Source organism: Anopheles stephensi, chromosome 3, assembly GCF_013141755.1.
Source record: "Anopheles stephensi strain Indian chromosome 3, UCI_ANSTEP_V1.0, whole genome shotgun sequence".
NCBI lineage: Eukaryota > Metazoa > Arthropoda > Insecta > Diptera > Culicidae > Anopheles > Anopheles stephensi.
In genome coordinates, this window is record NC_050203.1 from 85,316,869 (window position 1) to 85,328,953 (window position 12,085).

General features: G+C 45.6%; 1 long non-coding RNA gene across 1 annotated transcript; it reads left to right on the forward strand.

The window, feature by feature from the left end:
- Positions 1 to 7,524: 7,524 nt before the first annotated feature.
- On the forward strand, positions 7,525 to 11,678 carry LOC118513888. The gene is made up of 3 exons (XR_004906527.1): positions 7,525 to 7,890; positions 10,772 to 11,009; positions 11,083 to 11,678. It is a non-coding gene; the product is annotated as an uncharacterized LOC118513888 (long non-coding RNA).
- Positions 11,679 to 12,085: the final 407 nt, after the last annotated feature.

Sequence of the window (12,085 nt, forward strand, 5' to 3'; positions counted from 1 at the left end):
AGTGTTAATTGTAAGCATCCCATATATTCTGCACCGTGAGAAAGATGAAACTTGTGCATCAACCGCAAGCACAACGCTTAAAAGGATTTTCTCTTCCTCTCGCGAGGGGTTGTTTTGTTGTAAATCCCTGCTTAAAATAAAATATTGTAGATCGGGCGCGGTGATAGGGCATGCGTGAAAGGATAATAAACATGTGTTAACACAGCGGATCATATTCGTGCACGGGCGGGCGTTTCAGTTTGCCCTCTAAGCTAATCGGCCACCAGCATCACTTTTAACTGCATTCAAATCATGCCGCAAGAGCAATGTCCTACACCATCAGATAGGCTGAAGACGACGACGACGGCTCGGTGTTTGTCCCCACATCACGCCGAAACCAATTAAGATGTTTGTCGCTGCAGCACGCAGTAATGATAGACGCGGTGGAGCTGCACAAATGATGCTTTAAAGAGCCATAAATGTGCATCGTTAGGCGTTCAAAAGGGGGGGGGACGCGAATGCGAATGGCCAAAAAATATGGCTCTTCGTTTTAAAACAGTTTGCAGGAGTTAAAGCCAACATTCCAGCGTGATGAATGTCAGCAGCAAGGAGCAGAAATGCGAAACAACCAAAATGATGGAATGTTGATTATTGCATATGAGCAGGAATTTAGAAAATTATATTATACAGCACCGATTGTGTTTAACTAAAATGAATTCAATTTCATCTGCTATAAAATCTGATATTGTCAAACCTGCTAGTCTCATAAAATAAATTATTTGCTTTGAAATACTTGGGAAGATCCTGCAGCACATTGTTTTAAAGCTGTATTGAGTGGACGGGGCGTTAGTGGCGCTGATCTTCATACAAAAGGACTGGAGATCAAATCCTTTCCTATCAGCACGTTCAACTGATTATCCAGTGACGTGTAAAATCCACGAGACCTTTCGATGGCCTTTCGGGGATTTCATTTTATTCATGAAGGATAGCCTGACTGTATTGCCATACATTTAGATTGTGTTATGCCGTAAAATGCTGACTTTGATATTAACTCCCCATTTGATCAAATAAAATGCAGATGGATGTGTTAAATAAAACTCCAACTTCAACACTAACTCTTTATAGCAAAACATCTTCTAGAGCTTTCATTAAAAAAAGATTTTATTTCAGCAAACTCTAACCGTTCCCCAAGTGATCGCTCTTGCCAAAGAACACACACATACACACATTGCCGCTCTTTCTTTATTTATTATACTCTTCAGCTTCAGTAGAGTGACACGGTGAACAAAAGACACACGCAAGCACACACGTTCCGCCGCCGCGGTTTAGCTTTACCCGAATGCAACAACATCCGCTGGGGACAATTGAAATTTTCGTCCCTGGCGAGCGAAAGCAATCTCTGATTACGAGGAATTTTAGCCACGTGAAATGCAATCGCACCGACTCCAGCAACACTCACGGGCTGACATTCCAAACCGCTTTTTTTGGCGAAGGGGACAACTAAATAGAGCGACCATGTGTCGACCCGTGTTCCCGTGGCTTTGTACGTTGCGGTAGACCGCACGGCGTGTGGCGGCTGCTTTTTCCTTTTTTTTGTTTGTTTTTTTTTTTTTGGCAAAATTGTCATCGGCATGAAGTTTGAAGTGCGCGGATTGTCGTTCCTAAAAAAAAAAACGAACACTTGTCTTGTCGGGGCGGCCAAGTTGGATGGGGTTTGTGATGTAACGTTCGTGACTTTTATGGTGTGATTCTGACAGGTCGTTTGCCCGGCGTCGTTCGCCATAAGCAGCTGGGGTCAAAGGGCGCGGTTTGGTCCGGTGGCTTACGGCGTGGCTGAGAAAACGAAAAAGCAGCCCTGTAGCAGACCAGAATGCCACACAGACGGCTTTGTTGTGGGCAAAAAAAAAACACACACACAAATTAGCGAATGTTGCGCTGCTCGCTTGGGGATGTGCTCGCGTTATGCCCGCGTCTCGGTCGGTGGCCCAATTGCGAAGAGCGAGAAAAAAAAGACAGACGATCAAAAATGTTCGACTAAACATCACCAATTTTGCCATAACTTTTCGCCTTCCGTGGAGTCCCACCAGTCCAGCTTTTTCTTCTCAATTGAGCTCGAACTTGAGCTCGATGGGGAGGAAGCGGCTGGCGTGTCTTGAGGAAGGAGGAGCTGGATCCGGTAGGGAGTATTTATTCGAGTCCGTTTGCGGTTTTTGGTTGAAAAATTAGCTTTTAAAAGCTTTCATAAGTGTGTTTCGGTGTTGTTTCGAATGCTGTTGTTGACTTTTTGTTGTTGTTTCGCTTCGTTTCTTTCTGCTCAGTTTGTCTCGTTTCATTTGGTTCGAACTGTGATTGTGCGTTGTTTTGGGTTGTGTGTGTGTTTTTGTTGTTGTTGTTGTTGCTGTCTTCTCTCTGTTGGCTCGGAGCAACAATTCGCGACACACACAGGGTGTAGCAGGCAAAGTACAAGCATCGAAAGTATCAAATTTCACCACTCATATTAAATGGAGGAATTTATATACGCAACCGCGGCTCTGCTCTGTGGCCCGTGTGGGGTGGTTGGTATTATTTTCCCTCCCTGCACTCCCCCTTTTTCCCCTTCCCCGTTGGAGGTGCAGGCGCCGGACACTGTACTGCTCGCGGGGGACACACGGACATGCAGTGGACACACGCGGACAAACGGCAAAAACCAACTGTCCGGGCAACGGACCGCGTACATGACTGAACCTGTGTACACCGCGGGCTACGAAGCTAATTGAAGTTGACTTTGACGACCTTGTCGAGTAGGCCGGGGAAGGACCTCCCTTTTGGCGAGCGGAAGGAGAGAGGAGGTGAAGCTGGAACCGAGACCGAGTGGCCAGAGTTTTCGGCGAATGATATTGAGATATTTCGTGAAATGTGGTCTTGCTTCCTGCAATGTGCAATGTGGGTTCCATAATCTCGTCGCACGAAAGGCCACAGATATCGATAACGTTTTGCTTAAGTTGAGCTTTCGGTAAAGGTGATTGTTGGCTCTTGCGGTAATACAACAAGAGGTTTGGAATTGATAGTGGTTGAGATGCAAATTCGCTATGCAAAGTGTCTGAGTGACTGAGACGGAATTAATAGGAATTTTGGAACAATCATTATTAGGAATTCCCTACAATAAACAAAAGGGACGATAGAATCCATTAGATCCAAAAAGCTTTTTTAAAGTAATTCTAATAATAATGCTCTACTGTAGCCAATGAGGCAATTTGGAAATGAGAGCTTCCATGGTTGAGGCGTCTATGATAATGATGCATCTATGACTAAGACGTCTATTAATGAAAAAGACTGCTTTACCTCGGAGGTCTTGCTAGATACAATTTCGATGACAATATCCCTTGTTTAATAAGGACTTCTCTAGGGGAAGTTCTCTTGGACGATGAGGTCTCTTGGTGAGGTCTCTTGGAGATCTCTTTGTTTACAATGTTCCTCAGAAACGAAGTCGAAAACGAGGCCTCCTGGTTGATAAAACCTTTCCTTCGCGTGGTAGACGGGGTTCTTTTTAGAGGATTTTACCATTAAACCTCTTCAACTAAGAGTCCTGTCTTAGACGTCTCATAATAAGAGGAGGTCGCATGAAAAAAAAAAATCCCTTATACTTCATGTTTCCTAAGACCTCCTTCCTTGAAGATAAGTCCTCTTGGACTGAAAAGCCGCATGCACGCTGATGCCAATCAGACAACGAGACAGAAACTTCCTAACTGAAACCTACTCCACTAGTTGTCAAACGTGTCACTGCGAATAAAATTAATTAAAACTAGACCAATAGATTCCTTCAAACCGAATCTAATTTATAAAAACAACAAAAAAACTAGTAATGTTCTAAAATTACAAACATAATTTCACAAAATTTTACACACAAAATGGAAAATAAATTACAGCTAATACAAAGCCCAAAGCCCGATTACGAATGCTGCTCACGAAACATTTGTAGGACAATTTTTCACCTGTGAACGTAAGATTACGGAAAAAAAATTCTCCTTTCGGCACATTTTTCTTGGGTGCGTGTGCGTGTGCCTTTATCCTTGCGGGTGCGTGAACGTGTGATGTATTCAGTTACATCGCATTATGATAATTAAATGTCTAACGCCATCGCAAACGACACCTTGAATCAATAACCGTGCGTTCCAAAGAGGCGTATGACTCAAGCACCACACACCACAACCGGGACGATATAATCGAACTGGCCATTCCGATACCCCGCGGAACGCCGAACGACCAGGGGGAGAATTCGAACATAATTAAGTGCTTTGCTGATAAGATTATCACACCTCTGCACCGTCGACGGTCGACGGTTTCTTTTCTGCCTGTGTCCGTTAACCGTTTGCTCTCACCGGGCTGCGGATCGCCGGGGCCAGGGTGGTAGCATATTGGACCTGGTGGACAGCTGGACGAGCGATACAATCGATTTGGGAATGTCACCACTCGCCCATGTCCATGCCAAGCAACATCCGTCGGACCGTCGATGATCTCATCCCTCTCCGCTTATCGTAACTGTTTTATTGTTTCCGTTTCGAACCGTTCGAGTTCTTCGGCGTTCGAGTTGAGCGTCGTCTTACGACCCGGAGATTAGTGGATGCGTCGACAGCACAGGCAAAAAGAAGGTTTGGTCCCGCGCTGTTTGTTCAGCGTAAATTAACTTGTACCGTGTTGTACGCATCGCTCATAGCTTAAAACGCAAACAGCGCGAACGTCTTCTTCCAAAACCCGAGCGTCAAAGATCATAGGTTAGACGGCGAAGGATGCGCTGAGCCGTGCTGCGTTCAAGCCAAACGTTGGAGGTCCCGGGGGAAGGATGGGGGGAAAGGGGAAGATTAATTCTCTATTGTGTTTGAAAACACTGGCACTGGTGTTTGTCGGCACCGGCGAGAGATCGTCGTGGGATCGGCCTTTTGTTTTACTCAATTTGGATGCCTCTGCAACGGCACATGTAGACATGGCGAAGAGCAATCCTACCAGACGGCCAAAGATTCGCGTTCGCATCCAGCCGGGATGAAGAATTCTGTTCTCGGGCGAAGAGCCCATATTGTCCACACCTACACGGGGCTGTTTGTGGGCAGGCGCCTGCCCGAAAGTATGTCGAGGCTCTGGCGTCTCAAGAAACCAGCTCCTAAAAATACATTCCTGGCGCGCCATCCGTGCCTAAGGTAGTAATCAATCGAGCAAATAATCGAGCGCTCCAAACCCGACAACGACAGGCGGGTTAGGACCCTACGGTCCTGTGGCCCTTCCTTTCGGGGGGGCGAACCCTCGGCAAACAACCAAGGAACCAGTTTTGCGACTGACTTGAATGAATTCTTCACCCGGATCGATCGAACCGAAACCGAAGATCACGGATTCTTCGATCGAGCCCTGCCCATGATGTGTGTGTTTGTGTGTGTGCGCGCACGCGCAAATGAATGAAACATTCTACTAGTGTGTCCCGGGGAGGTCGACCGCCTGCAGATCCAGCTACGCGGCAGCACCCGCGAGGCCCTTTTTTGCGCCGAGATCGATTCAGGTGATTGTTGTTTCGGATTTGCTCCGTACACACCGGGCTTATCCGGGCGCAACATCGGCCGGAGGTGACCTATTGCCTGGCCGGGCTGCCTGCCGCTGGAGGAGGCGGAAACCACCTCCACCTCCATCGCAGCCAGTCAGACAATAATACATCCCACCAGCGCCGGTGTGAACTTTGGTGACCCGCTAGTATTTTATTTTAACTGCCTGCACAGTTGTAAAAGTCTTCGAACCGTTTTTTTTTGCCTCATTCTCTCTCCGTTTCCGTGGTGCCTGTCGTTGGCTGACCTCAGTGGCGAGTGGCGAACACTGGGCAACAACGGGCAACGACAACAAACGTCCCTCACACCTACAGCGGCTGTCCGCTCCGCCGCAGCAGCAGCCAGCCCCGGTACATTGGAGCTGGTGGGTGGAAGCTTAAGTGCATCGTTTATGGGTGGCGCACCCTGCTGCATGCCGGACCTGCATCATCAGCACCGGAATCGTGCGGAATCGTACGCCGATACGGACGAACGTCATCGCGAGGAGGCTCTCGGTGTGCAATTGAAACATTCAATTAAATCGCAGTAATATTAGCGTGTGTGTGCGCGCGCTCGCACTCGTCGGTTCTGGTAGATATGGATGGGTGGATGTAAATTTCCATTTTATGCTAATCGAGAAACTATGCCAATAATATACACCCGGTTGGCTGGTGCTTTGCGCTTAGAAGACGATTATCGATTAGTGCACACAGGAAGCTTACTGACATTCTATTATTTCCATTTTATTGCCATGCCGCTAATCAAATAGTGATGCGCTGCTATAAAAAGGCTTTGGTCTTTGATCGTTTCCATGAAGGCTTAGCGTTCGATCAGCAGTAATGGATAATTATTTTTATTAAATCAATTTCATTAGATATGAGCGTGTATATGACTGTCTTGGAATGTTTATAGCTTTTCAAAGGCGTAGTAGTCGATCGTGATCTCACAGTTAGTAATGTGTTCTTGGAATGTTTCTGGGAAGCACACCTTCCTCACTTATTTCAAAAGATCTTAGATTAGGCATTAACAATCTAAAAACTGTTTATAAAATACCTATAAAAGAGCTTTAAAGGATTCCGAAGATCCGAACTTTTGATCAAAAATCCGAATTAGTGATGTCCGAGACAATTTATAGATAGACTGGAAATGAACTTTCAGAAACAATCGAAGTACTTTATCGATCAACGTATCTCCCGTTTTTTTTTTAATATTGTTTACTTTATCTTGAGCCAAGTCCTGGCTTAATGGCTAGAACGTTGCTTGCTCAGTTCTAGCAAGCTTTACCGGGTTTTTGTTGGTTTGAGGGAATTTTTGGTGCTCACCAGTTCTTTTCGATATAATTTATCTAAAGTACGAGAAAATGTATTTTGTAATATTTTTTGCCGTATTAATTTTTGTAATGATTTTTTAAAACTTAAATTTATTTCGAACAAAACGAGCTCGTACGGTTAACCTAGGTACTATAATTCCTCAAAATTATCTTAACAAAGTGGAATCTATGCTTTTACCTTCAAACATAAAAGTAACCCTGTCGTCTTACCTTTTTTATTAGCAACTTAAGATTGTTAAATAGTGGAAAAACAAAGCTTTTTTCATCCATTGACTCACTGCAACAGAAACACTTTCCGTCGACTTAAGACACTCACTCCTAATTTGTTTGCGCTGCAGCTAAACGGATTTCCGGACAGAAACAAGCAAACAAACAAACCATCCTTATTTACAATCGAATTAGAAACAATTCGAACGATTCCAAGCAACACACGATGGTAAACACAGATGCATCATAATCCTCCCGTGAGCGTTGTTCGTCACGTGAGAAAGCGTTTAAAATTTGAAATTTGAACTGTCAAAGCAATTGTCCCGTGGTTGTTTGTCAACAACAACACAGGCCAATCGGCCATCAGCGTGAAGGCGTAACGCACGTAACACTCACTCGCATAACTCTTCCCATGTGTGAAGCAGCAACACCTGACCGCCCGAATGACCAACGGAGCAAACGGAGTAAGCAAACAAACAAACAAGTGTAGCCATCCTTCCGGCCGCGTAGTTCCTTCACACGGATGCGAGTCCTTGCTGTTGGGCACCATCTGTGGTCGCGTGGGACACACCCAGAAAAAAACAGGAGAAACGCATTCCGCGCGGTCTGTTTCAGATTATCGGTCAGGAACAAATAGTTTGGCACCGGTACCGGAAGGGTTTGTTTGGTCCGGGCTCGGGTTGGTGAGTTGATTATCGCATCGCTGAAGTGTGACTTTTCGGTGTGGCCAAACAGCCGATCTTCGAAGCTTACCAGGAAGGAATGTTATGGTTAGTCACATCTTTACTTTCTAAGTCGTTTTGGTGATTATCGGCCGGGGGTTTCCCTAAGGTGATTCAATATCCTACGGGACCGGCGGATGTCCAGATGTTTCGAAACATAAGGCCGCATGATTTTGACTCGTCTTCAACACAATACGATTCGATCGCGAGCCTACTCTCAATCTCGAGCATCGATCCACCACCCCACACACACACACATACGCCCGAATCGAACACTGATGCTCGCTTGATGAATGCAGGCTAATTTATCATCATTGTTGAGGAAAAATTTATGTTTTTATTTATAAATTTTGATTTAAATTGATTGTAAGTGATGTCGGCCGACTTTGGTGTGTGCGTCCGGCCGAGTGAGCCCTGAGCCTGCCCCTCGGTACTTGGTACTTACGCTCGCATTCGGAATATTTCGGTACGCGTTATTTATGATCGCACGATCGCGGTACGTACGGTCGACGCAATACCACGCGATCGACGTGACCGATCCACCACCCCGATGCACTTAAATGGTTCGCCCCGCTCATTCTGCCCCCCCGTTCCTCCACCGAACTGCCGGACGTCGGCTCAGAACGCAAATGTGCGCACGCGTCACGCGCCCCGCTTTTTTGCAGTCATAAAATGAAATTATTTCTGCAATTATTTATTTCCCAGCGCGGCATTAATCGCACTCAGATCGGAACGGTTTTTTTTTTTGGTCTACCTACCTTCCATTTCCCTTTGGATTCACCCACACGACACGGGGTTTGGAGATGATTCGGAATTCGACAAAACGATCGACTTTGCAGGCGCGCCGACGTCGTCCTAGCCGCGATCGCCAGGATCGGTTCGGCTGTCCATTAATCATGCGCTCGTCCGGGGAGATGAGTTACAACGGTTTTACGGAAATGCTGTTGTGCGGAGTGGAGCAACTAAATCATTCCACAAGATTCCCACCGGCCGGAGATATGCTTTCATTCAGCATTCAGTTTTGCCAGCCCGGCAACTGGCAGTACGAATTCAATGCGGTTAAATATGATCAATGGTTCGGCAGGGGCTTTCGGTGGATGCCGGTGAGGGACGGTGTGCTGCGTTTAGGTGCGAGAAAAGAATTATTGACTTAAGCGGCTTTGAACGATTTATACACCTTTTTATGCGATGTGGATCAAACTGTGGGCATGTTGCTGAGTTCGGAGGGCAGGATACCATCGATCTTGGAGCGGTTGGTCTCGATTCGCTGGTGGTCGCCATGTGTTCTCGGGCTATTTTATTTGAACATCAAATCAAGGATTCGGTTCGGTGTGCAGGTTTTGTGATGTTTTGACGGATGCCGCCAAGCACAATTGGTGAGAAGCTAATCATCTTTGACCACCCCAAAAGCGATTCGGGCTCTTGTGTTCGGAGTAGGATCATTTCATTCCACAAGAGGATCGCAGTGTACGCAATGCTGGACCATTTTCTGTGTTTGTTGTACGTAATTTAATTTATTTACATTTTTAAAGCCATTGTTGAGTTCAGGCCAATATTTAGTTTAGCGTGTGAGACGGATGTAGTAACCCGCTAATAGAAAATGTAGAGCAAAATCTAGAGTAGTATATTGGAATGTCTTTGGCAGGATTTCCACTCAGAAAACACTTTGGAGCGCTTTGACGAACTTTTGTTCCAGATATTCATCCATTCATCCATCCAGGATTCATTCATTGTTGCATGGATTTTTCTTGAACATCAAACAATAGCTCATGTCAATGTTAATAGAGGTCCTTCGATAGTGTTCGAAAGGTGGATCCTAGTCTTGAGATACTGCTAAGTTCAAGCGAGCAAGGATTGATGTTAAGGATTTCTTGAGAACATATCAGGGTCACTGGCGGGAATGCTAGATTTACGCCTCTAAAGACTTTCGTACGTAGGACTGATTATCAAACGAAAGGTAAATTGGGAAAACTAAAAATGGCTGAGCATGGTCTCTTAAGGTTCTAGCTTTCAAGATGAAGAATATATCTCCTCAGTATCTTATTAGGACTAACTGCTGGAGTGAAATGTGAAAGTATCAGGATTTGGCCAAGAGAAAATAGTGAGGAGACTTCAAGGCGACTGGTCCCATAATTTATCTTAGAATTAATAGAAGTAATCCTACCAGATGTCTAATGCAGATTTCTTCTTGTCATTCCCCCGAAACGCTTCGTCCGTCGGTTGCAAGCAATCGATTTGAATTTCAATAACACATTAATTGAACAGGTAATTTCATTGGAATCCGTCTCATCTTCCATATACAGACTATAAATTTCGCAGGACGCTTCTAACTTTGCAATTTAAAAATTTAAGCTAGTCAACAGCAACTATCATTAGAGCAATTTTGGAGATCACTTCCAATTCAACGGAATAATTGTTTTAACAACGTGCATTCTTTACAATCCTTTCCAAGGGAATTTCCAAGTACTCGATCTCGATGCCTCCCATTCCCTTTTAAACCCCATTTTACAATCTACCTCGGTACGAACTCAACTCGTCCAGTCTCCGAACAAAACATACAAATCTACACGGCAAAACCCAAAAATTTGCTTCACTCCTATGTATATCCTCACAAAAACCTTCCACCTCTCTTGCAGTTGTCCACCGTAAGTGAAGGCAACGGGCCGAGACTAAGAAGAGGAAACGAGCCCCAAAACGAAACGTGAAAATCGTGACGATTGCGGACAGCGCTTCACGCTTGTCGCTGCTCGTCGTCTTAATTATAATAACAATCAATAAAATTGTATTATTCAAATTCACGTTCATCATTGATTTCCAATCAGCGTGTTCCCGTCCGAGAAAGCATCCACAAAAAAACGGGACGGCTTGGGGCAGGGAACCAAAAATGGAAGGGGACCGAGGTGGGATAGAAATATTCATGGAATTATGACTTTATCATAATAATAAAACTTGGAAACGAGAAAGAATTTTGATCTCTGTTTTGATTTCAGCTTTCATCTGCGGCATTCTTATTCCACCATCTCGCTCAGCTCCGCGCGCTAAGGGTGAACCGGCGGGCCGAAGATTTCTAATTCAATTTCTCATTCCTCATGAAGGCTTTCCACGGCTTTCCATCGGGGCATCCAACGTTCGGCAGCAGCTGCGAGCTCCGATCCGAGTTGTAATCCATCTTAATCTCACCAGCATCGGTCGGACATGACGATCCCCAACGCGCAGGGAGACCACTTGGTGAGTTACCTGTCCCGGGGTCTTATCGCACGGCGAAGTGTTGAAGACGATTAATCAGTCGTGATTTCAACAGGTCCGCACCTGGATTACCTGGTACGATCAGGCCGGAACGGTGGGATTGGTGCGTGTAACACTTGGAACCGGGAGACTCCGGGGCCCGCGTCTAGTCGAATCGAATGAAATGGAACCGTGATAAGTGGTCGAACAGAGAGATAGAGGGAGAGAGAGAAGGACAGAGACACACAGAGACAGAGCGACAGCGTGTTTCCAGAACTCCTGCCACACCAGCGACTCGTGGGAAGTGGAGAATGGCCGGACAACAATGGGATGGACGATAGGATTATTAACTCATTACCCGTATTGTGTGGCAAATATTTATACATCGCGCATAATCCGATTAGGCCGAGCGTTAAATTGTCAAATAATCGATTCGTCGTCACTTGGTTGCGCCGCCAGCACACGGTGGAGATCACGACTGCGGACGAACACGCTTCTCTGCTTCACACCCCAAGGGGAAGACTTTGGGGGACTTTGAGAGTTTTGAGTTTTGCGTCACGACCCGTCGCCTAATGATTGTGTTTTTGGGGGGTTTGGTGAAGCGACGTCCGTGTTCGTTTGGTTTATTGTTGAACGGGGATAAAGTTTTATTTAGTTAATAAAGCCATTGGCGTGAGGTTGAAAGAGTTATTGCTTGGAAATGATCGTTACGCGATCGTTTCAAAATTACAGTACAACAATGGATCCGATCTTTATAACTATTGTAGAGACATCTAGAGACGCTCCCTTGGGCAATTTGATTACGATGTCCTGAGACTCTCCTGTTAGTACATTAGTAATTGAAACAACTATCGAACGATGCATTTATGGCAAGGCTCTATCCTGAAAGCCACCTCAAAAAAACACTTCTCCAACAACGTCCAAGTGCCCGATCGATCCTCACACTCCATTTTGGCGGCAGGTTTTTGGTGAGAACCCAACGCCAAGTCGACCCATTGTCGACGGTCCAGAACGGCCCAACCATTGTGTGCGCTAAACGGGGAACTTCGCCCAAGCGTTTCTAATGCCACCGAGGGAAA